The sequence below is a fragment of the Palaemon carinicauda genome, chromosome 4 (assembly GCF_036898095.1).
Source record: "Palaemon carinicauda isolate YSFRI2023 chromosome 4, ASM3689809v2, whole genome shotgun sequence".
NCBI classification, from domain to species: domain Eukaryota; kingdom Metazoa; phylum Arthropoda; class Malacostraca; order Decapoda; family Palaemonidae; genus Palaemon; species Palaemon carinicauda.
In genome coordinates, this window is record NC_090728.1 from 4,780,310 (window position 1) to 4,794,079 (window position 13,770).

The following is a 13,770-nucleotide window of genomic DNA, read 5'->3' on the forward strand; positions in this document are numbered from 1 at the left end:
TCTAGGTATCTTGAACTTTTATTTCAGTAGCTCAATGAACAACTTCACTCACAGCATACACAAACAGACATATTTTTACACCTGATACTCATATGACCCATGTAGATGGATAATAAGACGGCGCTGAGATATAGGTTTTTGTGGAATTCTCGTGATGAAAGAGTTCATTTACCTTGATGTACCACACAATTCTACATACATGATTTAGGACATATATAGTGAAATAATAAAAAGTTTTGAGTTTATATATAATTACCTACTAATATTTATATCTTTACTAGTATATATATATATATATATATATATATATATATATATATATATATATATATATATATATATATATATTAATTAGTTTTTATTTTTTTCAATGGAAATCCATATTTCTTAAAGACGATATCAGTATATGATACAAATAGTAGTATAATTGTTAAAGTATTATTTAGTAGTCAATAATGATAACTAACGTAAAATGAATAGTGAAAATATGGCATTGCATTAGAGATATTTAATATTGATATATTTGGTACACGATGTAGGTATTCAAGATAAGACAATAGTAGTGAATAGTAGCAATAGGTATAAGTTATTGAAAATGAGACGTATAATTAGTGATAAAATTGTGAAGGTACGATATAGTACGTACTATATGTACTGAAAATAAGATACAGTTGTTAAACTTGTGGATAGTATTTTAAATATGATGTGCTGATATAATATGATATACTTTAGTAGTGAAGATAAAATATATTAGTGAATATGGGATATAGATTAGGTTATAGTATGGAAAATAAGGGAAATCAGATGAGGGGACAATAGTTTTCCATTTGTTTTAATTCAGGGAAGGCTGGGAAGTATTCTTAATAAAAAGTACTTAGAGAGAGAGAGAGAGAGAGAGAGAGAGAGAGAGAGAGAGAGAGAGAGAGAGAGAGAGAGAGAGAGAGTCCAATGAAAGATTATTAGGAAAGCTAAAGATTTTAGATGCTTTCTCTTGTCTATTATCAGACTCAGGCAAAAAAGTATGTTATTGTGTAGTATCAGATTAATAATTATATTCAACACATAAAGAAAAAGTGTGGACATAATAATTAGTATTGCCGGCCACTAGGCACAGAGGCTGGTTATATAGCTGAATTCAGTGGTAATGAATGATTAACGGTGAAAATAAACTTCGCATAGACTTATTTAAAAAAAACTTGAAAAAGAAATACCAAAATAATTTCAAGTATTTACATAATTTCCTATCCAGTGATAAAAACACGACCCCAACGTGATCATATCTATTGTAAGGACGACTTTCCTTTCGAGGTACATAGTGAAATTTACATTAAAATATACTTGATTCAATAACTAGATAGTTATAAATGTATAAATTACATTTATACAGAAAAAGAAACGTGATTGATGAAATAATGATGTACTAACAAAATTTAAAGCGGATAAAAATATGCATTGTAAAATCAACTATGCTCTTCCATCATTAAAGATATCTCGCCCAGATATTCATTTTTTTTATATTTGTTAAGAAAATGTCCTGGTTTTCAACCACAGCTTAGTAGGGGACAATTATTGTTCAAATAAAGCCTACCAGGGTTTACGTGTTCAGGACATGTAAGAAGTAATCTTATCTTGTAGGATTTATGTTGAATGCTCATAAATCTTCTCTTTTGACGTATGATTATAATTTCATTTCCCAAAAGCGTCTTGTATGTAAAAAGACTCACCCCCATTGAGTACACGCACGCACACGCCCTTTATCAAGCTCTTTTAAGGATTAGATTGCTAGTCCCATGAAATTCATAAAACCCATTCTCTCTTTATCGTTTATGAAAGTTGCCTTCAACTTCACACTAATTTTCAAACTTTTCTATTAGGATTACGAAAGTTTTAATCGATAAGCCTTATGGAAAAACGAGCAGTTGATACAAAAAGTTCGGGGTATTGAAAAAAAGTGAATCTTATACTTTATGAAAAGATTCGTTTACCTTGCAAGTCCTCAACTATTTTTCTATAACCCTCAAAAGGTCTACCCCAGCCCTTGTTACTTTCTGTTTGTCTGCTTGACTATTTGTCTGATAAACAGACGTGTAGGGGGAACTGTTTGATATGCAAACAAACCTTATTCTCTGATTATCTGGACTAACAATGGTATAAAGTATTTACCGTAAATTACGCCCATTTCCATTACAAAAGTAAACTTTACTACATGTATAATCCTTTCCTAAATCCTGTATGTGATGTTATATACTATAAATATATATACATATATATATATATATATATATATATATATATATATATATATATATATATATATATATATATATACATGTGTGTGTGAGTTTGTATATATTATATATATATACAACACAACTACGAATCCAACTGTTTTTAGTCCACTGCAGGGCAAAGATTTCATGCATATCCTAATTCATGTATAGGTTTAGGTCAGTTTTCATTACCACGTGGGCCGATTGCTGATTGATGATAGTGTGAGATTTTCATCTGCTCGCTCACAGCAAACCAACCTAGTATAGGTAGCCCGGTCACAAATAAATGAAACAGTAAACAATTGGGGTCAAGTCGATGACCTATTTTGCTGCCTTCGCTTGAGTATTAGGCAGCCTACACACGGAGCGTTTTTTCGACGACCGTCTTTTACAACGATCGTCGTAAAAACTGCCACTACCTACACACGGGGCGTTGTTTTGTGGTTCAGTTCGCAGTGCAGCGACAGCAGTCGAGGAATAAAGACTGTGTTATTTATCGCAATGGATGAGGAAATTGAGGATGTTTTGATTGCATACTCAGCATACAGAACACTCTACAAGAGAAAGAAGAGGAGAATGTGGATACACTCATTGCTAGCTGTTAAAACCAGATATTTCCCCAATTTATTTGCTGAACTTAGAAATGATGAAAATAAGTTTTTCAACTATTTCCGAATGTCCAAAGATTCGTTTGATGAACTGCTGAGTCACCTACAATCATCGGTGGAAAAAGAGGACACCAATATGAGACAAGCAATAAAACCTAGTGAAAGACTGGGAATACACACCTGCCACTTGCAGAGCAGTGCAAATAACGACTGAACTTTAGCAGGATGACACCCGACGCTTCAGCGTCAAAATGACGGTCGTCTTCTTGACGCCTCGTGTGTAGGACACCGTCTGCTAGCACAGTTAGCTAAAACTGATCGTCGTTTTTGACGATCGTCATAAAAGACGGTCGTCGAAAAAACGCTCCGTGTGTAGGCAGCCTTAGACATAGAGCCAGTTTTGACTGGCGCCTCTGGGGCCTCTGGTGCCTCATACCTGATGATTAGGCCCTTTTTCTGTTTTCAACTTTGTCGTTCCAGGCAAGGGCGCAGGGGCTACAGCCAGGAGACCGTTGGACATTGACTCCTATTTGAAGAGTTGACCCATACCCAGGGCCCCCCAGGCAAAAAGGCACCAACCCCCAGGGCACCAATGGATCACACCGCCCTTGCCTACTATGCCTTTGATCAGTTTGAAGAGAGCCCCGAATATGGGCTAACGTCCTTCTCGTTGGTGCCTGGGGCTAGAAAGCTAAGCAACTTGTAGTTTTCATTATAAAGTTAACGTAACTTATACTTGGTCTCCCGGGGCTGTAGTCTCCATATATGCCGAAACCTAGATGTGTATTGAATATTTGTAAAAGCACTCATTCAATGGTCATTTAAAGTAATTGATTTGTAGAACCTGTTTTTGTTACTGCCACTAATGATTGACTTATGAAATTTATATTAAGTGCTCCATGACTGTGTACTTATTGTTTGACAAATACATTTATAGTTGAAAGAACAGAATCGTATCTGTCTTATCCTCGTCTGTTTGAATTATTTTTATGAAATTGTTTGCCCGTGGTTTGCGACAAATAAATGGTGGCGTGCTAGTGGGATTTCATTCAACTATGCGAACTGAAATTACGAAATTACAACATGAGTGTTCCGGAGCAAGATAATAATTTCATCAAATCGGAGGAGACCGTCGGGGGCATAAATCATGTTGTAAGGCCACAAGGAGAACCTATACATATTAGAAAATCGGCGAACGCGGAGAGACCAGCACCACCGTGAGTTTACCAAAACAGCCCTCCACTAGAAGATGGGTTTGAATCCCGGGCTGGAGGGAATAGACGATACAGCGAATATGAAACATTTCTAAGTTCTGTGGAAGCAGTGACGTCGGACCAGTGTTGGACCGATCATCAAAAAATCATAGTAGCGAAACAGAGAGTTCGAAGAAATGCCCATAGGAAAGTGAGGGGAGATCTCGAATTCGTTGAACCCAGGTCATGGGCACATCTGAAAATAAACCTACAACGGAGGTTAGGCCTAAGTACCGCCGGACTACATGAACATTTATGTACCTATGTTCCCGTCCGGAAGAAGCAGCCAGGAGGACTTTTGTGGATCAGTTACCCACGGAGGACCTGCAGGGAGGAAACCTTAGTGCCCTTCCATCGAGATGAGCCGGCTGAAACAGACAGCAGGCAAGGGAGGAAACTGTAAGGAAACACAATCGTCCTCGAGAGGATGACATGACAATGTTCCTGTTGGAGGAGAAGACGGTACGCCCCCATGTACGCCTAAAATTGTCGTTGTGTTCAGTTTCCTGTCGCGGGAGCAATAGCATCGAAGCTCGTCGTCCGAAATGGCGACCCAGTACTCTACTATGGACCCTGTCAACAGCAGTTGGAGTGTGCCTAATTATCCTAACCATAGAGGATTTCGTCGTCAAAGCAGCAGCAGCGGGTGCATTGATAGAAACGGCAAGCCCACCAAGGCCAAGGAAAATCCTGAAAATTGGAAGAGGTCCCAGACGGCAACTGTAGGACGAGGGAACCAAAGCGACCCACAGCAATCAACCTACACATAAGTTAAGTAACGTGGTACAAAATCTAGAGTTTTATGATTGACTGATAAGTTTTGAGATTTTGTAAAAGTGTGTAGAGTAGCGAAGCTATCACTCCGTTTTCTTTACGTAATGTTAAAGTTAATGACAGAACACCAGTTTTGATTGAATAAAGCAACAAGTCAAGTAAAATGTTTTCAGTGTTAAAGCTTCGAGTAAAGATTAACTTTTCTGTTCACAAAAGAAGAAAATCAGATTGAAAATTGTTCTTAATGCTGTATGAACTATAAATTTTCGTTGCATAGTTTCTATGGTTTATAGTAGTTTAAATTTTTTTTCTTTTAGACCTTCGTGGTCAAAGATGTTAATTGTGTTTTTTAGGAAAGAGGTAAAGTCACATGTTGAGATGATTCTGTGTTAACAATAATAAGTTGTTTAATTCCAGAGAAGAAATTAAGTTTGTAAATTCAGTGTTAAGATGTGATTTTTGAAGTTCTTTATGATGTCCCTATTGAGTATGTGCTTGGTAAAATTATGGAGAAAGAAATGTAAATTAGGTATATTGATAATTTGGGAAAGTTGTGTCACAATATTTGTTCTTACGTCATACTCCATATAGTCGATCAGTAGCCTACTTAGATCGTTATGAAATGTTTTAAAAGAAAGAGTTAAGCTATTGTTTGTCAGTTTCGGTCTGAGATTATCCTAAATAATGAAGATTCGTTTGTTAACGTAATAACAGAAGTGAGTTCAGTTGTTAACAGTTGATAAGTAATTAGTAATGTCACGTAAGAGATTTAAAAATTTTGCGTTAGTTTCTTTTAGTTGCAATGTGTCATAGGTGATTTGTTTACCAGTGTTCGGTCTGATTGATGACACCGAGCATTGTCAAAAAATAATTTCAAGAAAGTGATGTCAGATGACATAGCAGGGAGCAACGAATGTGTTGTGATAAAAGGCCGGCCATAAGCGAAAATGTATTAAGCAAATGTGATGATGTGTGAATTCCCTGAGCAAGCATTATGATGTCACAGCCACTGTTAAAGGGCACATCTTGAATAAGTTTTTTTTGTGTGCTTAGAAGAAATCTGAAATTTTGACAAGTAACGTACTTTCTTTGAGTAAAGGTCAGAATTAGACCTTTGTTTTCTAACTCTGTGTAGGATTGTGTGTTTTGGGAAAATCATGACAAGTGAACAAAAATCGATTGTTTTTAGGTACTAATTAGTAATATGATATAAAGAAGAGAATTTTAGTTCTTATGTGTTTGTCAGTTCCAGTTAACTCGCAAGAACAAATAGGTAATGTGAAAAATTGAATAAATGGCGAACAAGTGGCCGTAGATTTTCATTTTTTTGTGGCAAGAAATAAAGTAAATGATTGGAATGATTCTAAAACCAGATATTTTTGACACAGTAATTTTAGCAGTTGTGTCAAAAGACTTGATAGGCTAACCTGTGACCCAGGCGAGCTAGACATCATATCAGCATAAGCCTTGATAGACACCCTGTGCGTCGAAGAATGGCTTAGTCAAGCAATAAACTCTGATTTATGTAATGAGTTTTTAAATTATTTATTCATTTTTGAGTATCGAGGGAATCATATCAACCGAACAAACTTTGGGTTAGATGGGGACAATGAGTAGCCATTCCGTTGCCTTCGTTAGTTAATTAATGTTTGATAAGAAAATGTTATGTTTTATGTCAGATTGTGTTAGAGAAAAAAGGGTATGTTTTTTATGTCAAAGTATAACGTAAAAGGTGGATTTGATTATAATTAGGTGATTTGGTGAATCCATCAGATAAAGCCTAGTATTTTAATGGCTTTGTGTATGTTTAAAGACCAATAAGAGGCTAGTTAATTGCCCTTCAGAATTATGTAAGTCTCAGTGACTTGTCTCAAAGATCAAACGAGAGTCGTTGTTATGTACGTGTGATTTAGGTTTTTTTTTTTTTCTGTTTGTGTAGTTTGTTTATGCCATATTACCTGTTTTATGTATAAGTTAGGGATGTAATTGTAAGATTTTGAGCTCAGTTTGTTTTTTTCTGGTTCCAGTAATTTTTACATGCCTTTTTTTGAGGGGGGGGGGTTCTATTCCTGATGTTTTTAGCTTTAAGTTCTTTGCTCGCTAAGAAATGCAAGAAAGATGCTAAGAAGAAAGATTTTGGTGATTATTGGAGAGATTGGGTCAGCAGAATTCTACCCATGTGAATCCCTGTGTGTAAATGTTTATGTTTGCATAGGTGCACATGAAGGTATGAGACGCGGAGAGAGAGAGAGAGAGAGAGAGAGAGAGAGAGATAGAGATGCGATATTGCGCACGCGCAGGCACGGCGTCAATATGCTCACAGGATAAAAAAAAAAGGGGGGGAAAGGATGAGAGAGAATTGCTATTTTTAGCTAATGATTGTCCCTTAACGGTAGGGAAGTAAGAAAGCTTTTCTGTAAAGTTTTTTCTTTCTCTCGGGAAATTGATTAAAGAGATTTATCTTTATTGACCTCTGTGACAGGTTATGAAGCATTTGTTATGTTCTTAAAAAAGTTTTAACATAATTTGGGAACACTTTTGACTTTGGAGAAATTCTATAGCGTTCAGTTTTAACGTAAATTAACCTTTTCCGACTGGTATTTTTTGTTGTTTGAGATTTAATATAGATCTGATCGGAATGATTTTCCTTGTTTGTAATTGCACTAGGATGTTTTGGTTTCAAATTAGTTCTCTGTGATGTGTTGTTGCACTCCCCAAGAGAGATTAGTTCACCAAACATTTAATTAGGCTCCACAAGGCACTAGAAGAATTGGAAGACTCAGGCCTACTTGGCTTAGGGCTATGAAGTGCGAAGTAGATAATAATGATGTGCTGGTAACGCAAGAGCCTTTTTTTGCGTGATCTAGGTCAGCTTGGATGAATAAGTGTCCTAGAATGATTGTTGTTGGTTTGACCGAGTTTGAGTTCGGCTTGGTTTAGGTACCAGCAAAAGAGATAAGACAACGCAAGATGAGAGTATCGGTGTTGGGAAAGCACTGTATTTAGAGTGTGTCTTTGTTGTGAAACTTTGTCTGAAAGCTTGTTTTCGGTTGTGATGCGAGCGATGTGTGAGAAGTTTGCTCAGATTGGAATTCGAACAATTGGGTATGGTGAATTTGAAAACATAGCCCTGATGACGATGTCGTAATGCGGGCGCGCTTGAGAAAAAGCGTGTCAGAGAGAGAGAGAGAGAGAGAGAGAGAGAGAGAGAGAGAGAGAGAGAGAGAGAGAGACTTTCTGTACTTGGGCGTCGAGATGTCCTTAGAGTTTTTGATGTCCCTTGTTGTGAGTTGACAGGTGCTGATTGAAACTTGGGAATTTGGACATTCCTGTTGTGGATTTTGAAGAATTGTTTTCTTTTTTCACCGTCTGGTTGGACTGGTGTTCTGTTTGATGCTTTTTTATGCCCTACCTGACCCTGGTGGAGGAGAAGAGAGGAGGCCAGATTCTTTATGCTGGCGAACCCTTTCTTGGGAGAGGTTGCTTTGTTGCCTTCAAGCAAGGTGCTTTGAGGAAGACTGCCGCCAGAGTTCATGCAATGAACACGGATGTGTGGGAAACACTCCCACCCAAGGAGTTGTTCTGGGAATACCAGGCATGTCTTACTTATTGCAAAGTATAGGCATAGCTCAAATGTGTAGTTGTAATGGTATCATTTTGTCATTATGTTGTTTTTTTTTCATAGATATACGCAGAAGCCTGCAGAAGTCTTCTGAGTGGAGGGACAGACCTTTGTTTGACTATGATACTTTTTGTAGATATGATACAGTTAGTTAGCTGTTGATGGTGATGCGCATTAATTAATTTTTAACACAGTTGTTTTTGGTTTTTATGAACTAGTACCTTAGTTTATAAACACTTTGCTAGTGCGATATAGGTATATGAGAATATTATGACTAATAACATTTATGATGATTTTTTTTTCTTTCTGTGTACAATGGTCATGATACGTTTGCTTTGTGTATTTCTTTTCACTCAGGGTTTCTCTGTGGATATGTGCACATGTGTTGATTTTCCTAGGAATCGTTTTTTTTCTTTTGTGTGTGTGAAACTTCTCTTTTAGGTAATTTGAGAGTTTTTGCCAGCATTTTTCGTTTAGGTTTAAACCTAATAAATGTATAATATATTGTGTTTACCAGTACTATATCTTAGATCTCTTTCAGACTGAGAGTCCAATGAATGAGCAAGAGTGTTGGCTTGAGATATGAAGGCATTAATTCTTTTTTGTACGATGACTACATCCACTAACGGACTGTAGGAATTAGAAAAGGTAAGTATTTTTAGATACAAGGGTTACTTTCTGTTGTATAAATTATAACTTTGCAGTCACTGTCCTCTATTATATGTTCTCTTCATAAATCATACAGTATCCATACATGTTCCTATGTAAAATATGTATATCATGAATAGAGACATGTATAGTGTTGATTGACGATTAATTCTCTTTTTGAATTATCTTTGATATACTTTCACTGATAATGAGTATTTTTGTGTGATTTGTTTTAATGATGGAAGTCTCTGTATCAGATTTCGTTTGCTAATATGTAACCTTTGAATATTTTGATTCTTAGTTTTTGGTTGCCCATATTTATTGATATGTATTGTTTTTCAAAGTTATTTGTCACATTGCTTGTTTTGTCGGTATATAACCTTTGGATATTCTGTTCTTGATTCTCGGTTACTCATATTATGTATCTTATGTATTCATCTTGTTACAGTTCCTATTTTCTCATAGTAAAATGCCCAACTGCTATTATGATATGTATGAACTTGCTTTGTTCTGATTTTGTAGTTTGGTTGCTAATTGTTTTTCTTTTGTGAGAATTTGGATATATGTGTACTCGAAGCGAAATGCAGCAGAACAGTCACGTTTAGGGTTTTGTTTGTTTTTTTATTATTATCAAGTGAAGTAAACTATGTTTATGACACTCAGATTTTGTTGCAGCTTGAATTAGAAGTAATATTTGTAGTAAATCTTTTCTTTGGAACCTACCACAGTTCCAGGAGAAACTGTAACTTGGTAGGGGGGATTTGTCACAAATAAATGAAACATTAAACAATGGGGGTTAAGTTGATGACCTCTTCTGCTGCCTTCGCTTGAGTATTAAACATAGCGTCAGCTTTGACTGGCGCCTCTGGCGCCTCATACCTGATGATTAGGAAATATAAATAAATCACTATATTTCGGCCAATAAACATTGGCCCTCTTCAGGTAGTTAAGTAAAAATGAGGAATACAGTGGACAGCGGCGGTTTATGTAGGAAAGCAAAAAGGATGTTTCCAATTGTTTTACAGTTGTTATAAGTGCTGAAAGGATTAGCAAAATTTTATTACATCAAGGTGCGTCTTCGTCTTCATATTGTTGAGCCGCTCGGAGGATGTCTTGACCTCTGTTGCATATCTGGTGGTTGGTCTCCGTGGATTATCTTCTTAATGATGGGGTTGAAAAGGGTATTGTCCACTGTGTCAGCTTTCCATTGGCTGCCGGATAGGTTTATTGTGTTTGATTGTTTTATGATGGCTGATTCCAGGATTTTCCTTCTCTACGGACAAGTACTCTTAAAAAGCAAAGACAACTAACTTAAGTTAATCTGGTGCCCTATATCTCTAAGGTGAACGAAAATCCCCGAGTTTGCATAGCCAGACCTAACAGATCTTTTGTGTTCGAATAATCTTTGAGATAGCAAACGGCCCGTTAGTCCAACGTAAGCGTTTTCACAATCCCAACATACTACTTTATAAAAACCGGTTTCTATATCTCTTTTATTTTGATAAACATTAATAAGGGCGCTTCCTATGGTCTTGGGATATGAAAAAAAAGGGGTTCTCAGTTTTGATATTATTTGTTGCATTTTTAATGCCATCTATATATGGGAGTTCTATCTTATTTTTAAAATCTCTCTGGTTAGTAACATCACTATCTTTATAACAAATCGTGTTGGCTTTGTTGATGGCCTTTTCTATGACGTACGTCGGGTAGAATACCTGAGAGAGTTATTTGTAAAGAATTTGAAATAATTATATATATATATATATATATATATATATATATATATATATATATATATGATAAACTTTGACCATTTAAATGTGTTTTCATATTTCAAATATCCCATATATATTAACACATTAAAGTCTGGATTTTATTAGCAACCTCGGGATCAAAGCCCTAGGCGAAATCACTCGAAGACTATTATCTGTGCGGCCGGTCTTCGAACCCTGATCCAGGATACTTGTATGAAATTGACCATACCACTCATCCCGAGGTTGTTAAGAAAATCCAGACTTTAATGTGTTAATACAAGTGACTAATTTGATATATATACAGTATATATATATATATATATATATATATATATATATATATATATATATATATATATATATATATATATATATATATATATATATATATATATATATATATATATATATATATATGTATATATATATATATATATATATATATATATATATATATATATATATATATATATTAATATATATATATATATTATATATATATATATATATATATATATATATATATATATATATATATATATATATATATATATATATATACATATATATATATACATATATGTGAATGCATATATATACATTGTGTATATAAAACCTCAATTATTTTTTCTAGAACGTTGAAGCTATACCTAACACAGATTACACTAAATACATTTCCTTACAAAACAAATCGTACACTGATGAAGTTGTAAAGATTGATTTAAATGCCTCCCAATAATGTTATATACAATTTAAAGAAAATGGCTTGACGAAACGCCTGTCTTGTAGCTAAAAATCTCTACAAAGACGGTGTTTCCGCAAAGCTTCTTACTGCATCTTATTTTGTTTAACAAATAGAAACTAATTTTCTCTTTACCTTGCTCAGAGGAGTTGAATGCTAGGAGGGTGATGGGGAGGGTGGAGAGGTTTTTGCTTGAAAGCAAAATAACCTTCCAATAAAACTCCGGTATCTGAAATTCTGTTTCTCTTTTTCTGTCATTTTTCCTGACCGGGACCTAGTTAAGGCTAAACAAGTTTCATTTTTACCAAAGCTTCTGTTCAATGAGCTTCCCCTCTTCCTTTTCCCGGAATGGTTCTAAAATTGTATATTTTCTGGTTATTATAGATAATAATAATGCAGCTTGTTTAGCAGCGTTTTGGACATCCTTCCACTTTAAAAAGATTCTTTTAATAAGTGAAGTTTGGGCTTTTCCCATCAGCTCCTTCAAGCCTGGAGAGATTTCATCTAATTTCATTTTCTATTATATCTTCTCAACCTATTTTTTTTTTCACTTGGCCTTTCTCACTTTCATTCTTACAAATTACCATCAATTTATTCAATGAAATACTATGGAAAAATTTAAATAATCAGGTATAAATTCATAGTTATAACTGGTGTGAGCACTGGTTGAGATATTCGTGCTTTATGAAGCTTAGTACATTATTTTGAACATAAACAGAAAAGTAACTATGGTACCATGACAGATGTTTGTCTTAAAAACGACATGTATACCGCATATGACTAATTTGAAAGTGGTTACCTAAAAAAGTATACATACATATATATATATATATATATATATATATATATATATATATATATATATATATTCTTATAAGGCTGGTGTAGGGTAGAGTAAACAAAATAGTTTATTTATGATATATTTATATATTTAATTTGTGCATTGAAGAGATGAATAGCCAGCCCATGAGATGAATTCCTCTTGTGTAGTTGTAAGTTTATTATGTAATATTACGTAAGACTTTCGTCGTTAATTTAATTGTATTCTTCATTTAGGTCAGTATATGTAAATTTACATTATCTTTTAGAATTAACTTTTTATTTCACGTTCTTTTGTTGAAAAGTCTTACGTAAACTGTTTGAGTGTTATGTAACCCATACGAGATAGGAAGAAGGGCTTACAGTATGTAATGTTTCTTTATACTTTTATGAGATATTGCTTCATGTTTGAGAGAAAATACACAACATGCCATGTGCATTGGAAGATTCTCGAGGGTCCTGGTGCTAGCTCTTATCTTTTTTTTTTATCTCGAGGACAAAGGGTGGGTGGAGCTAGCTGGGAGAGTCGTCTCGAGGGTGCATTGGTATGCATCTAATTGTTGCCTGAAAACCAAGGATTTGTCTCTTGACATTTTATCTAGTTGGAAACTCTGGTGTCACTGTTAGGCCATGCTTCCAGATCTCCTGAAACTTTCTGGAAGTAACTAAGCTTCTTATAAATGTGACCCCAGGGTTGCATAGATCAGATTAAGATCCCAGCCTTATGTCATAGTCATCTCCCTACCTCTCTCTAATACTTAGCTCAGAGACAGATTATATAACTCCAAGACAACAATACATAAGACACTAAATATCCAAAGGTCACTTAAGTACACTCAAAACAACATTGGGTAATTATTATTAAGAACTATTTAAAACCATCTCTTACTACGATTCTTTAACAGGCTACGAGCGAGTATGAAATATATAAAGGTGATAAAATAATATACTCTTTACAAAAATAAATATCTTTTATATAAATAAAAACATTTCGAAAGAATTTACATGGAAACAGAATAAATTACTCTAAATAGTAAGTATGCACAAAACTTAGATTATGAAAAAAAATGTTACGCTCTGAAAATTAAATAATCACTCAACTTGAAATATGAAATATGCGTAAAACCTTAGACTAACCTAAAAGAAATAATTATACTCTAATGCCTAAACTCTTAAAGAACTCAAATGAAAATAACTGGCAAACTTACAAAAACTCGACAGATTTAAACTGATATATTGCTTACAACTTCGAGGAAACCACTGTTGCCACTTCTCTCTTA